This window comes from Strigops habroptila, chromosome 13, assembly GCF_004027225.2.
Source record: "Strigops habroptila isolate Jane chromosome 13, bStrHab1.2.pri, whole genome shotgun sequence".
Taxonomy (NCBI): Eukaryota; Metazoa; Chordata; class Aves; order Psittaciformes; family Psittacidae; genus Strigops; species Strigops habroptila.
This window is the reverse complement of record NC_044289.2, coordinates 10,038,790-10,051,565: the sequence shown is the minus strand read 5'-3', so window position 1 is coordinate 10,051,565 and position 12,776 is coordinate 10,038,790. Positions and strand designations below refer to the sequence as shown.

General features: G+C 42.1%; 1 protein-coding gene and 1 long non-coding RNA gene across 3 annotated transcripts in view; both read right to left on the bottom strand.

The window, feature by feature from the left end:
• PREX1 (phosphatidylinositol-3,4,5-trisphosphate dependent Rac exchange factor 1) overlaps positions 1-12,776 on the bottom strand; it is a 149,833-nt gene that overhangs the window by 117,759 nt on the left and 19,298 nt on the right. The gene's annotated exons all lie outside the window — the stretch shown is intronic.
• Positions 2,166-9,523, bottom strand: LOC115615412. The gene is made up of 3 exons (XR_003994044.1): positions 9,309-9,523; positions 6,860-6,867; positions 2,166-2,176 (listed from the first exon to the last, which is right to left on the bottom strand). It is a non-coding gene; the product is annotated as an uncharacterized LOC115615412 (long non-coding RNA).

Here is a 12,776-nt window from a genome sequence, read left to right as displayed (position 1 = left end):
AGAGATTCAATACAAACCAGTTCTTGAAAAACAGTTTTTAACCCTTCAGAGTGAGAGGACTTAGCTTTACCGCAGTAATCAGTCACACAAAACAGGAGGGAAGGGTGCAGGAAACCAATTCCTAAACTGTTGTGGCAACAGAAAACCTCCAGCTGGTCAGTAGCTGGGGCTGCAGCTCCTCAGCAGATTGCCTGGATAAGCCTTGCACTTTTCTGCACAAAAAGTGATCCAAACTACGGTACAATTCTCTTGCTGAACTACTGAGCACATGAAGTTTCTTCTTTTGTTTCCAGTAACAATTAGCGCTCTGCTAAAGATCACACATGAAAAGGATCTGTCTTTGTCTGTCTCCCTCTCTCTTGGCTTCTAGGCTGCAAAGAACATTTCTTACTCTTTAGCAGTGACATACAGCAGTCAAATCAAGTGCTGAACATCGACATATATGAAATCAAAGCTATCCACAAAAGCAGCCTGCGGGCCACAATACGATTTAGAATTCAAAGCACCTTTTTTAATTCTGCCCCTGGAAACATGATTGATCCAGAAATTATTCTGGTGAGATACATGAATGCACATGATTGTGGAGCCTCACAAAAGAAAATATGCATTAGCAAAGAAAAAACAATTAAACAACATCCCACCTCTGATGTTTTTAGACCAGGACGTGAAGTACATCTCACCTTAAGATCTCCTATAGCTGCCCTTAGAATCAGTGCCAAAACTTCCTGGTGATCTCAGGCTGTAATCAGGGTTAACTCTTGAGTTTTTCTGTTCCTCTCTAGACTTAAATACTTCTTTAGACTGTAGATAGATAAATCCTGTGAGCAGCAGTGAACCAGTTCCAAACTCTGGGGCTAAGTATTTTTATTATTTATTATTATCTTTGCAGACACAGCTTTAAAACTTGTAAATGTTGCATTAAACAACTACAAAAGGTCTTTAAGATGCAAGGAACATATGAGGATTTAAAAACTCCTCTGCATTATTCCTGAGCTCACTTTGATTTGGTGCCCGTAACAAGTAACTTAGGAGAAGGAAATGCAATCATTTTGAGCAGCTCCCCTCTGCTGCAGTCTCATCTGGGAGAAGGTACTATCAGCCAGAACCATCTCATGGAGATTTGCCCTCATTTTCTTCCTGTGAACTTGTATAAAACTGTCTCCACTCGACTGCTTCTGAATAATGTACAACAACAGATGAGCGACAGTGAGTGCCAAGGGAGCTCCAGCCAACAGCAGCAAAGGGAGCCCATTGCTGGGCTTCAGCTTTCAAAAGCATTATGAGGGTATCAGAACAACACAGATTTAGTCAAGAAAGATTCAGATTGTTAAAAATACATGCACTGCAAGAACAAAGGACACCTGATAGTTTACTCAGGACTGAAACAAAACTACCAAATCCCATTCTGCTGGGTTTTCCCAGCTAAAACCCAGGTGACTCCAGAACCTGCACCAGCTATTACAAAGTGAAAGAAATTGTTTTCTTGACCCTTTCTAACCCCCCCTACTGCCCTCAGTTAGTTCATCCTTAGAGAACACTCTGTCTGGTGACAGACTGCATAAGATTTTTTAAAATCCCCCTCCTTTTTTGAGGGATGGAGGGGATGGGAAGATTCAAGTGTTGATAAAAAACCTGGATTCACACTTTAGAAAATTCAATCCATCAAAAGGGGATTCAAGATTCATTCCTCTTACACTTGAGATCTTACAATTGCCCAGCCGACAAGCAGCAGCCCTGCATCCTTCCTGCAGAGGGAAAGATGGATGACTGTTCTCACAATAGCCTAAACTTTGTGTACAAATCCCAACAGGACTGCTAGTCAAGACCATTTGGAGGAGTCGCTGAAGCGGATCACCCTTCTAGAGATAATTGAGGTTAAGGTGTTTCAACTAGAAGACTTTATTCACACATCCCATATCAGTGGGGCTGGCAAGGTCTACATAGGCAAAAGGATGCAAACTCCCAGGAGAAAATGAGGGAGGTGCAATAGTCATGAAACACAAAGAGCACAGGAAAAGACGTAACACACACCATGGGGCAATATTACTAAGCTCCACTGAATCTGCAGTTGAGCTACACACAAAGTCCATCACCTAACTTATTCCACCTCAGTTACGCTGAGTTAGGATGCAGATGTGTCCCTTGCTCAGTGTTCCATGAACAGACAGCATTTCCTCTTTAACACTGCCCGTCCTGGCTGCAGGGTACTCAGCCACACTAAATTGCAGCACTGGGTATCTCTCCTTGTATGCTATGACTGTGCTTTGGCCTCTGACAGAAATAGTTTCTTCCTGAAAAGCATGGGCCAGAATCATCTGTCTGCACTGGATCCAACAGAGAATTCAACCCGTTTACAGTAAAGGATGATCTGTCTCCATGGCATCACTTCACCCAACCCAACTTGAGAACCTGCTCTAGACTCTACCAAGATGCTGGCTGACACTAGGCAGCTTTCCTTGCCATCTTTTCTTACTTCCCCATTTAAACATGCACATGTGTACATGTTTTTAAAATGCTGGTGGTGTTAACAGGAGCATTATAGCTGCTGCATCTGCTTGTATTCTACACTATATGCTCAGAGTCCTGCTAATATACAATGTTCCTTGTTACTGTGATACTATTTCTTTACACAGAGCTCTTGCCAGCTTTATGGTCTACAGAGAAAAAGAAATACTGCCCAAACTAAGAAAATAATTCCTGTCTCCTTATTCTGAAATCCCAGTGAAACATGAATAAGAGGGGAAAGGGGCATCTGTTTACATGGGGGCAAACAGTATGAGAGTTCAGCTGAAGGTAAGGACAGCTGGAGTTTGTCTGATGTATAACTCCTTCCCAGTGCTACCATATGGCTGTTGGTGCAGGACTGCAACAAAAGAGATCTTTGACACATGTCAATTCCAGCTGCTAATGTGTAATCAATCTTACTAGGAACATTTACTTCCTCTACCTTCCTCTGATTCCCACCTGAATCTAAAGTCTTGTCCTTTGTTTGTCCTGTCCTCCCATAATCCCGCTGTCCATTTCCACCAGTCTCTCTCTGCTCAAGCAAAGGATCCCAGGTTATGTGCTGGCCAGCTGGTCACAGTAACATAACCAGAACTAGCCACCGGAATTGAGTGCTTCAAGAAACACTCAAATGGCTGCCTGCCACGGGGCAATAATCCTTTCCAGGGCTTTGGTTTAGGCAGCAAAGATAACTCACGCAGCAGCCTGAAAGGCCTCACGGAATAAAACGTTCATGCCGGCAAAGCACAATGCAGCCCCAGTAGTTTGTGATTAAATCATGTAGATGACAGTGCAGAGTAAATTTATTCAACATTGTTTATTCTACATCTTTTCCACATGCTTGAAAACAGAGAGGAAAGAAATCAAAATTATAAACAGACACTTCTTCCTTTAGACAGAAATCTTTGCACAAGGTCCAAATCACCAATTTAGCCAGGAGTACTCAAAACTGGAAACGATGGGAGAGATGAACTACTCCGAGTAAAACTCCAGCAATGCTTTCCTTAACCACAAACAAAAGTTTGGGAGACACGAGCAGTCTTCCCTTGGGGAGCTGTTTTATTTCACATTCCATCCAAGTCTGACGGTGTTGACTACAAGCAGCAGGCATGTATTGATAGCATGTATTTCAGACACATCCCACCCTGTGATTGCCAACCCAGTTCTTCTGCAGACCTGAAATGTTGCGTAAAATTTTGGGCAGCTCCTCAAATATAAAGAAAATGCTTAAAACTGGATGTCATTCCCAGACTTCCAATCGTTTCATGGTTTGTGATCAAAGCAGTTGCATTTATCGATACAAGAGGTGAAGTTTTCAATAAATTTTCCCAGTCAGGCCTGGGTGCACCTTGTTGGTGTGAGAGCATGTTATGTGGATAGCAAGGTGTGTCGCACAGAGTGGGAAATGCACACAAAGCTGGTCCCACCATATATCTGTAATCACTAGTAACCTATATTTGACAGCAGGTAGTGCAGTATGTTATCCAGCGGCAGAAGTTACAAATGCAACAGAGTTAGTTCACAGCTACGTTTGCATTGTAGAGACAATTTACAGACATCTAGTATCAGGCAGCCAAATGCCTCCTTTACAACAATGCCTAGTCCACACAGCACTGTAGTAACAAAAAGAACTACTAGCTTTGCATCAGCTTTCTGGATCTCTTCCCTGCCAAATGACAGCAGGAAAACCTGCTTGTTGTCCCTTCCACAGCAGCACCAACACAGGTCAGCCTCTCAAACCCAGCCCCGTACATGTGAAAGAAATAAAATAATCTTCTAAACAATTCCAAACAATCAGGCAGACACAACCCTGGGAAGAGAATCAAGTTAAAAGGAACTGGCATAATGTTATGACAGTACCAGTCAGAGAGGCTATCAAAATAACCACCCCATTCAAGGGCTTCCCTCAGCCTCATTTCATATGCTGAGGCAAACTGGTGTTGGAGTTGTCATGCTACAGAGGAATCAGAATGACCTACTTTCACTCTCTACAAGCTGGGACACATCCTAGTCCCTACTAATAATATACATACTACAGTTTAAATCATGTGCTACAATCTGAATATTGCTGTAGTCCTTAGAGTAACAAAAACCAAACAAACCAAGAACCTAGTTTACAGAAACATCTTTAATACATGAGCATTTCTGATGCCTGCCACAGACTCATGAGATAAGGTCTGATCCCAAAGAATGAGTTCACCTCTTATTGAAGTTAAATCTCCTTTACTTCAGTGAGTTTGGCAGATCATGGTATGAGAACCCCCATTCTGCTCTCACAGGTTATGAATTTTGTAGATCAGATGTTGTTAAAGTCAACAAAGCATCCTTTATGTTCCAAGGTCTTCATAAATATTAAGAAAACCTTTTACCATTCCAATACTCAAAAGATATATGACAGGGGAACAAACATGATGGCTTTATCCTATCCTGTCAAATCACTGTCTGATCCTGGTTCCCAGGAATCTCCTATACAAACAGCATCCTCCAGCCTAAAGAATTCCAAAATACTTTCAAAGCTTTAGCTGATGTTTCAAGTTTAAGAGTTTACCTTCTGGCCATAGGAGCAAGAGGTAAACAGAGTTACAGGAAGAAGTGGGGATTATGTCTCCCCAGCCAGCAGAGGTAACTACAAACACAAAATTACAACCAAGCTGTCAATAGAAGAGTAGGTAAACTCTTAACCTGTAACCCAAAAGAAAACCAAACACTTTAGAACCTTCTGGCCAACCTACAAAGTAACAGCATTGACTCCTTTTGGGTATCTCCATACTGTAAAATAATCCAGAAAAAAAATTCATCAGGCACATTCTCCAAAGCAAAATAGGAACCAGTTGAGGTTATCTAGGCAAAAGATCAAGAAAAATTCAAGCAGCAAACAATGTACTTCCAAGCCAAACAACAATCGAGGTTCACAGAGCCTCTCTGCAAAGCTGAGAGCTTGGCCTGGGGAAGAAACCCTTCGCTTAGTAGAAAGAGGCCTGTCGACTCAGCACCATGAAATTGAATAAAACCTCTCTTTGTGGCAGCATCCAGGGGACAAGGACAAAGGGCCTCCGCCACCGCAGCGTTTCTGAATGACAGAGGCCTCCAGCACCTCCAGCACTCCTCCCGCCAGCAGCAGAATCCCAGGAAACTGAGTGCTTATTCATTACTTGGGCCCTGTCCATTTTCTGAGTCTCTCTCTGCATCCTCCAATGCCGAGTATTTAACAATATCTTCTTTTAGCTTGCCTCTTGTCTGCCACTTCCGCATTTAATTGCAAGTTCATGGGTATAAAGTGGCCTGCACAGCTGAACTAAGCCATCTTGATTTGAAGGCTCCCTTTCCTCATAAAAGGGGAAACAGTTCTTTCTCTGTCTTTCTGCCTCCATTTCCCCTTCCTTAGCCACTTCTCCTCTTGCCCCTCCCTCCTCTCCAATTTTTCTCTTTCCTGTTCCTTTTCCCATCCTACATGTCTTTCCCTGTCTCCCTATAATTCGTGCTTCCCAGAGATGTTGATGTGTGCAGGGAAGGGAAGCCAAAGCTCTCAAATGCTGGCACCTCTCATAAAGGTTTCCAGGCTTCTGCAGGAACTTCTAGTCTGCATCAGAACATCCCAAAACAACCCAGTGGCACCCCTCATGCTAAATGCATGGGCAGACTGCTCTGTGTTAACACACCTGAACAGCAGTTCACCGATAACTAACCTGTGCAAAGGTGGGATACGCTTTGTGTTGTCCAGGAAGTTTCAAAGGAAAACATGTAAACGGAGGTTGTAACTTCTGTGACAGTTAACTGCGAAGAAGCAGCAGTATGGATGAACAACACTCATTTCCTCAGGGCAAAATGAATTCCAACTGCAGTGATGTCACTTTCTGCTCTTACTTATTGGGCTAATTTATTAACTAATTATTAACTAAAACTTTATTAACTAAAACTAATTTATTAACACTCTGTGATGTGCAAAATAAAAACCAAACCCAAAACAGGTGTCAGTTTGAAAGGACCTAGAGCCAACCCTGGATTCTTTTTGGACAGCTGCTATGTCAAAAAGGGGAGAATCTGCTGCCAAAACCAAGAGCGACAGTAAAACCACCACTGCCCAAGACACAAACCCCTAATTAGTTAATTGTGCCATATGATAACCAGAATCTCACCTCTTTCTTTCTTTCATCTCCCCTCTTTCCAAGCTCTCCAGACACCTACAATGCCATGATTTTATGCAAAAATTGAAAATCCACACAAAAACATCACAAAAGGCAAATTCATGGTGTACATTTAACTTCGCACTGCTCTCTTTGACTGTCACTCTGCTCATGATTACGCCTGTTCACTGCATCTCTGGCTCCCAAAACTCACAACACTAATGTTAAACCTTCCCCACTGCAGGACTTGCAAAGATATAAAAGTATGTTAATATCTAAGTAGTCTTTATAACCAGTGTCTCTGATAGCCCTGTTTTACAGAAGCAGGCACAGAAGAGTAAGCTGCCGAATTCATCTGGTGAACCACTGTGAGGGAGGAAAAGAATCTGATCACAAAACAGTTTGCTAAATTAGTGACAAAACTTCTTTTAACCTCTGCAAGATGAGGATAGGGAGCCCCCCTCCCACCCACCCCCCCCCCAGCATCTGAAACTCCAGGCTCCTGCATCAGCCACTGTCAACAGGGCATTTAGCTGCAGAGCCAGCTCTTAGAAAGGGCTCCTAAACCATCAGCTGCCAGTGTTAGGGACAGCCATGTGACAGCAGTTATCTCACCAATTTGGGATTAAAAAATTTCCCCATTGAAAACACTGGATTTCCTGAAGTGTAAAAATTCAGCAGGAAAATGCTGTCTTCTACTTACAATATTCTTTCAACACAAAAGTGTAAAAAACCCAAAGCTTTGAAGCAGAAGTCTGAAATGAAACTGTGTTGTAGGAAATTCCTGGGGTTTGGTTGAAAATTTTCATCTAGAGAAAGGAATGTTATGATCTGCAGAAAAAAAATAATTAAAAAATCAGAAAACAACTTCATTTTCAACTAAGCTATACATGGGATGATAGGATGTTTCATTGCAAATGCCTTACTTGGAAGGAGCAATTGAATAATCTACTTTCTGGGCATAGGGATGAATATTCGCCCAAAAGAAAACCTAAAGGGGGGTGGGAGAGAGCAGAGAAAATTCATCCATTTTTTCTTTCAGACCTTCAGAAAAGTTTTCAACAATATTAATGAAATGGAGACAACTTACTCTTTCACATCAGTCAAAACAGGGCAAACCAGGCACCTCTCTCTAACCCCTTCTTTCTTTCACATCCTCCAGACCCCGACAACTCAGCCTTTGCCCCAGCAGCTCGATAAGAAAAGACACAGCATGTGGAAACTAGTTACGACTCCCCTGGTATTAAAAACAAAACTTAGAAAAGCTATGAGCAAATCTGGTTTGAGGACACACACCCCTCAAAAAAAGCCAAACCCATTTTATTCCTATTAGTTAAAAACAGTGCAGAAGGGAGGAGGCTCTCTCAGCAAGGAGTAGTACAATACTGTGTGTTCTGCTGTGAAAAAAACACAGCTGTCTATTTTTAATGTGGTTGTTTGAGCCAATATTGACATGGAATTGGAGAACTCTCTCCAATTTTGGAGATTCATGTGTTTTAAAACAAACATTTACAAAGTTTGCTCAGCAGTACACTGCACAAGATACAAAGAAAGGACAAGTTCATGTTGTACATAACTGCCTCAGCAGTTTGTTAACATGAAGATGACTTGGAGCAGTAAAGTTATCTCTTTGCAGAGCTGTAAGAACAACAGGGTAACGCCAGAAGGCAGACAAACCAGTTTGCTTGTTTGTTCATAGAATCATAGAATGGTTTGGGTTGCAAAGGACCTTAAGATCATCCAGTTCCAACCCCCTGCCATGGGGCAGGGATGCCTCACCCTAGACCATGTCACCCAAGGCTCTGTCCAGTCTGGCCTTGAACACTGCCAGGGATGGAGCATTTACCACTTCATTTACCAATTTCCTACGTCCTCCTTATGCTCTTCTGACCAGGAGTCTTCACAACACCCCCAGAGGTGCATGCAGAGGGGCAGTGACAACAGCAAAGTCAAACCCCTCCAAGGAACAAATTTCAAGACTGTCCTCAGTTAACATCATTTTGTTGTCAAAAGAGGGAATTTCTAAGTTTGTCTCTGATGTAAGGATGACAGTGAGGCTCTTGGTAAGACAGATGAGGCAGGAGTAAGTCTTCTCCCAGCCCTACACATCAATTTTGCCAAATAATCAAGTAGTGGTCCACAAGTATCAATGGTTTCTGGTGCCACAACTTTCTCCAGAGGCAAGTATTGTTAACATGTTGTCTGAACATATATGCACTGCTTCTGTATTTGGAGGTTACGGAAACAGAACTATCCAAAAGCTGCAATACCAATGCAAGGTAACAGAACAACTGCCCTTCTGCTCCAGCCTCTTTTACCAAGCACTTAACACACTGTTGAGGTTTTCTATTAATTAAAACAGAGATGTCAAATTGCCCCATCAATTCTACACATCAGAGCATGGATCTGTTCAGTAGTTGTCAACAGCAGCTGGTGGTCACCTGAAAGAGGCTTTGGGTCACTGTCCTACATGGGTTTTGCAGCGTGGTACTAACACACAGAAGCAGGTTTGCCAAGTTCCCCTGAGCCTGAATTTGTGGAAGGTGACGGTAAAACATTTCCGTTTTGCAAGGTTTTTTCACAATGCAACCACTGTGATTTGAAAGCTTTGAACAACAGCCATTTGCAGTATTTCCCCCCCACAGTCATTAGTGATGCAGTCTCCTCAAAGCTAGCTACTAATGGACTTAAATGCATGGACCAAACTGTGCTCTGTCCCATGAAGAAGCACAGTTCAGGCTCACCATGGGAGAAGATAATCCCACCCATGCTCCTCCTGCTAAACTGACAGCATGATTTCTACTTATCAGAATAAGCAGCTGAATGTGTAAACTGATGATTATGGACCAACAAATGAACTACATGAGAAATGATACAGAGCAGAGGCCTACCAACCATAAGAGTTTAGGAATGCTCTAGATCAAAAGGGGTTTGGGGGAGGTTTTTGGCGGGAGTAGAGGGTGGGGAGAGTCATATTTTAATTCTTTGCCTTTTGAGTTCTGAGCCTTTCAGTGCTCGTGCACTCTTACTCAACAAGCTGGTCTCAATTTGACTGAAGCACCAACCTCACCACACTTCATTACACACCTCTGCTGTACAACTGTGGGGGTTTTTATTCTGCTCTCCAGAGATACAGCTTTGTAAAACTCAACGTGCCACAGACCTTCTCAAGGCCTTCTGTGATAATCTGCATGCTTAAGAAAAAAAACGCTAAGGCACACTACACCCCAAAGATGATTGGGTTTTTTTCTTTTGGTTTTGAGGACAAAGGAATGTAAGCACCTAAAGGGACAACAGACAGAGAGAAAAGAAGAAGAGGCAATCCAAATTGCATGAGATTAAGTCCACAAGAGAAACCTAAGGACAGCATCCAAGCTGCGAGTGATCTTGGGTAGCTTGAACACACCCAGTCAGCACGTGTACCATTAAATGTGGCTGGCACTCTGCTAAGCATTCTGAGAAACCACATCCCCTATTATAGCAAGAGCTACTGTCAAATGCCTCCTGATACAAAGCTACTAATTATTACTAATGGCATCATTAATTGTCATTTTACTACGTATCAAAATAATATTTTGTGCTCATTAAGCTCAAAGAGCACAAAGTCTCTTGGAAACAATGGCAAAACAACAAGTACAAGCAGCTTTTAGACACTGCCTGTGCTGTGGTGGCAAACGAAAAGATCAAATCCCACTGATTCAAGGCATTGAAAGCAGCACAACTTTGATAGAGCAAAAATAACCAGGAGTCCTGAAAGGAGATCTGAAACCAGCCGATCAGGCATATGCTCCAGCAGATCCTGTCTTGCAAACAGATTTCAGAAGCAGACTTTCGAAAACGGCACCATCTGGATCAAATTTGCAACTCTACCCATAAATAAGAAGGGACAGCTTATGGCACCACTGCCAGCATATTTATAAAGTGTGGGAATATCAGGCTGAGAGGCAAGAGTGCTAAGGGGAAAATGCTGTCTACAAGAGTAAAAAAATACAGCTGTACCACTAAGGAAGTGGTGTGAGGAACCACCTCACAGCAAAACGAAACTAGGCAGGACAAAGATGACTGGAAATGAGGCAGCTACACGCCAGGGACATTCAAAAAAAGGTGAAACCAGCCAGGTTCTGGAGCTAAATTGCAACTCGTGAACAAGAGGCAAAATTCTTGCATCTCCACAGCAAGCCTCCATTCTACTATTGTGCTCCTTGGTGCAGAGATAGCAGAGGCAGGCACGTAGGGAAAACTGGCAGGCAGGTACTCGTTCCCGCAGGAGAACACGGAAAGAGAATTTCAGTGTACATCTGAAAATGGTTCAGTGATTTATACCTTTGAAAATCCAGGCAGGCACATGCTGCTCTTCTTTTGACCCAAGTGACTAGCCAGAAAAGCAAGGGACTTGCACACTGTCCCAGCTACAAGGAAAAAACTCTTAATCAAGTTATGGGATTTTTGCATAGCTACAAAGAGGTTTAAACCAACTGTGTTCCTCATATGATAAAGGATACCAGTATTCTGACACTCATGTCACAAATTTATATTGTCTTTTGGATGCTGAGATAGTTTAAATCCAGGGGTTTTTTATTTCAGGTAAAATGAAATAGAAAAGGAATGGAGTTTTCTAAAACATTTGGAATCTTAAATATATAAAGCAGGTCATGTAAAGAGACTTTGGCTAATTTTATACCAGGTGAGAGCTTCCAAACACAATATACAGATTGCCACAAAATCATCGGGTCACCATATTTGCAGGATATGTTTGAAACCAGGAAGAAAATAAATTCCCTGGCAAAAAGGGAGGATCTAGGCAATAATTTTACATGATTAATCTCTCCCAAATGTGAAACATCTACCCAGTATCACAGGATGTCCCCCCCCCATGGTGCCCCTTCCTACCATAGGTAACAGCATCATAAAACTGGATTTAGCACTCTGACTTTGGGGAAATTTGTAATTCCAAGCTTACTCCTGTTTCACTTAGTTTACTGTTACTTCTCAAAAAAGAATCCACACTCTTTATGTGTCTTTAGGGATTTGTTCTGGTTTTAAATATGCTTGGCTTTTGAAGACGCTAGGGTAACTTGTTCAGAGTGGCTTATAAAGCTAAGTTACATTTACTCGCTGAGGACTGGAGTGATTTAGGACTTTACCACCCCTTCTACTTGGTTACCACTCCACAATGGAAGTTACTGTGCCTGCTCTCAGCCAGCTTAGTTCAAGGCAGCAAGGGACCACTTGACGCTAAACTCCCCAACTTTTTACTCAGATACATTAAAGAGCCCTCACAAATTCCAATGAGACCAAAAGGATAAAGGTTATGAATGCATAAAGTAAGGTAAGAAGAAATAATCAGACAGGAAAGGAGCGTAAAAGCAATTTTAAAAGCCTTTGACTAATTCCTCCACACTGTTTAAAATCAGGACTGTAGGAGATCAGAATACCACCCTGTACACCAAGGCAGGAGCACAATATGTTTTATACTCCTGTCAGCAGTCTGTCTCATTCATTCTCAACAAGAACTAGTTTCAGACACTTCACAACATTCCCTTTATCTATTCCACTGCTTCATTATCCTGACTTTTTGAAAGCATTTCTTAATTTTCCCAGTTGCTGCAATTTAAACCCATTACTTCCTGTCCTATCAACTATGGATACAAAGAGTTACTCCTCATCTCAATATTTTTCAGCCTCAGCAATCCAAATTCTTTCAAGTTTTGCTTTAGAACGTTCCTGTTGTCCTTTTCTGGATACTGACAGCTTGGGAAGCTCATGCACGAAGCTAGACACTGTCCTCTTAAGAACTTCAATAACAAAATGGATAATTCAAGAAATCTTCCTATTTTAGCTGTACAGGTGTAAGAATTTATTACTTGTCTGATTTATTACTTTGCCTGATTTTCAACAGTATCAGATTAATTCAGAAGAGCTCTCCAGAAATTAGTCATTCTTGCTGTACAGCCCATCAATCTTTCCTCATGTCCACATTGTCTCCCATATAGCCTTCTTTGTCCTCATATATGATGATTACATCTGTCCCAAACACAGATAAACAAAGCTGACTATGGTATTGAGCTGTTTATTCAGTAAGCACTATGACCACCACGCTCATTTTCTGAGGAGCAGAGCCAAGGCTGCATACACCGACCGGCACAG